Source organism: Lactuca virosa, chromosome 9, assembly GCF_052849685.1.
Source record: "Lactuca virosa cultivar CGN04683 chromosome 9, Lactuca_virosa_CGN04683_v6, whole genome shotgun sequence".
NCBI lineage: Eukaryota > Viridiplantae > Streptophyta > Magnoliopsida > Asterales > Asteraceae > Lactuca > Lactuca virosa.
Window position 1 is genome coordinate 105,220,815 of NC_136434.1, and position 2,900 is coordinate 105,223,714.

Sequence of the window (2,900 nt, forward strand, 5' to 3'; positions counted from 1 at the left end):
TATCGTCAAATCAAGTGAGTGTGTAGTCACTTTCATCTTACACCTAGATATGAAGTATTTCCTATAAAATACGTGCTGTGTGTAATTATATTAAGTGTTTATTTGAGGTGACTGTTGAACAGATGTTTTATACAAGTTTTAAACTATATATGAATTTTATCTACAAATATGTTGGGTAGAACATGGGTAGACGAAATAGTCGATGTGTGTTAAAACGGTGAGAGGCCTCGATATTGTTGTTGTTGTTGTTGTTGTAGTCGTCTAGCAGACTATAGATGATGACCACCGACCTTTCTAGACAGTCTAGCGGCACACTAGCAGGTTCGCAACTTGTAGGTGTTGATGAACTAAATGTTCATTGGCGTACTCCATCCCCCTCATGGTTGCCTTTAGGACATGTATGGCCGAGGAGACCCCTTAGCAGTAGTGTCCATCCTGATGATATTGCTTAGGTTAGGTCCCTTGTGATAGGTGTTTAGGGACGTAAAGTGAGGACAACGGGAATGGGTAATCAGGGTTATTGTTGATTGGTGAACTTAATAAGTTTATTATTATTGTGGGTTGAAAACCCTATATGCTCACCACGCTCCCAAGCCTGACCCACTCAACTTTTTATGTTACAGGTAGTGGACCTCGAGCATAGTCGGAGGACGAGGAGAGATTTTTGATTATAGGCCAGTAGTTGTAAATAACTGTTGTAAGGCTTATAATGTCTTGTTTATGCTTTTGATCTGTATCGGAACATGACATCTCGAGGTTTTGATATGAAATGAAGTTATACATTTCTTAAAGAAAGTTTTTGATAAAATTTTATCATGTTTTGTTTTGGGGATCAATTCCGTAAAATCTTTTAAAAAGATTTCTCAGATTTTATTTTAAAAAGCATAAATTAAATCGGTCTTTTCTGGCCGAGAAATTAGGGGATGTCACAGTTGGTATCAGAGCATTAGTTTAAGCGAACTAAGAAATTGTAGGATTTCTAGACTTAAACTTAGAATGCTAAGTGATGATTGTGAGATGAGTCTCTACCATATTTTAGACACGAGCACTAGTTTATTTTAGGAAAGGTGTCTAAAATTGCTTTGATGTGCTAAATGCTATATGTTTGCCATATATGCCATTATTTGTTCGGCGTATGGTCTGTTGTCGACCAAATCTGGAAACCTTATGTATGTAGGATTCTAAGCGTATGATTACGAGATTAGAGCTAACATGTAAACGTTTCAGAGTGATCAGGGAATTGAAATATCTATCAAGGATAAAGTCCTAAATTTGCCTTATTCGGTATATAGATAATAATGGCAAGAACTCGAAGTGGAGCGGGAAATGCAAACAGAAACCAACAACCTCAACCTCAAGTGGTGGAACAGATGCCTATAGTAGGAGTTGCACCCGAACCCATCACCATGGCTGGAGTACGAACTATGATCCAGACCATGATGGCTTAACAGAGGGAGGATTTGAGGCAAATGTTGCTGAACAACAGGGATGAACCTTCAGTTCCTGTTGAACAACGTGAATTGATTGACGATCGATATGAAGAAGGAAACAACAGTAGATCGGTTGGTCATAGTGAACCGCTTGTGGTTGGGAGAAATAACCATGAGGATAGAGTGGAGAGAAATGGGTGCAAGTATAAGGACTTTATGACTTGCAAGCCATCGACCTTCACTGGAAAAGAAGATCCTGTCGGAGTAATGGATTGGATCTCGGAAATGGAATTGTCTTTCATGACTTGTGGTTTCCAAGGCAAGTTACAAACCACATTTTCAGTGCATCAGTTCAGGGGTAGTGCTACTCGTTGGGCAGAGTTCTTGGTGCAATTCAAGCGCAAGTACTGCTCGACCCAAAACGTGCTTGAGTTAGAAAACCAATTTCTAACATTGAAGAAGGGGAGTATGACCGTTGACGAATATACGAATAACTTCACAGACAAAATGGAGTTTGCTTTGCGTATTGTCCCAGATGAGCTGGCAAAAATTGACAGGTACGCAATGGGACTTCCATGGGAGTATGCGGTGCCAGTACGTCAGGCACTTACTTTGGAGGCAGCTATCTGGGCTACCAAGTCTGTTGAAGATATGATTAAGGGGAGAGCCGCCAACAAGTTTAAAGTTGGCGAAAAGAGAAAGTTTGAAGGAACTTCAGGTTCCAATAAAAAGAACAAGTTCTCGAAGACTGGTTCGAGAAAATTCGAAGGAGGAGCCGAAGCCAATTGGTGTGACAAGTGCAAGAAGAAACATGCTGGGAAGTGCAGTGTAGAAGTCACTTGTTACAAGTGTGGAAAGCCAGGGCATTATGCCAATAAATGCACCTTCGATAAGAACGTTTGTTTTGGGTGCCATGAAGAAGGGCATATTTTGAGGGATTGCCCGAAGAAGAAAGATGCAGCAAAACCCAATCTTCCACCAAAGCAGAAGGCGAGAGCCTTTCAGATGACACTTGAAGCTGTGAAAGAAGAAGCCGATGTCGCTTCAGGTACCTTTCTCGTAAACGAATTGCCTGCCCAAATTTTGTTTGATTCTGGAGCCAATTACTCCTTTATTTCGCATGAATTTGGTAGAAAACTAGCTTTGCCTGTAGATAGACTAGTTAATGCTATAATGATTGCTAGTGGCAAGTTTGTACCTGTTAGCCATCGTATGTAAAACTTCCTCATTGACTTGGATGGGAATAAGTTCCACGAGGAATTATTGCCTATCGAGTTAAATGGATTCGACATAGTTTTAGGAATGGATTGGCTTAGCGCCAATTGTCATACCCCAAAACCGAAGGCGGAAACGTTCCGGGGCGGAGGACGTCATGCGTAGTACCACAACAGTTGTGTTATAGTAAGCATAGTAAACACAACCATTACATTATAATAAGAATATTTACATTGTTCAAAAAACATGGTTTAT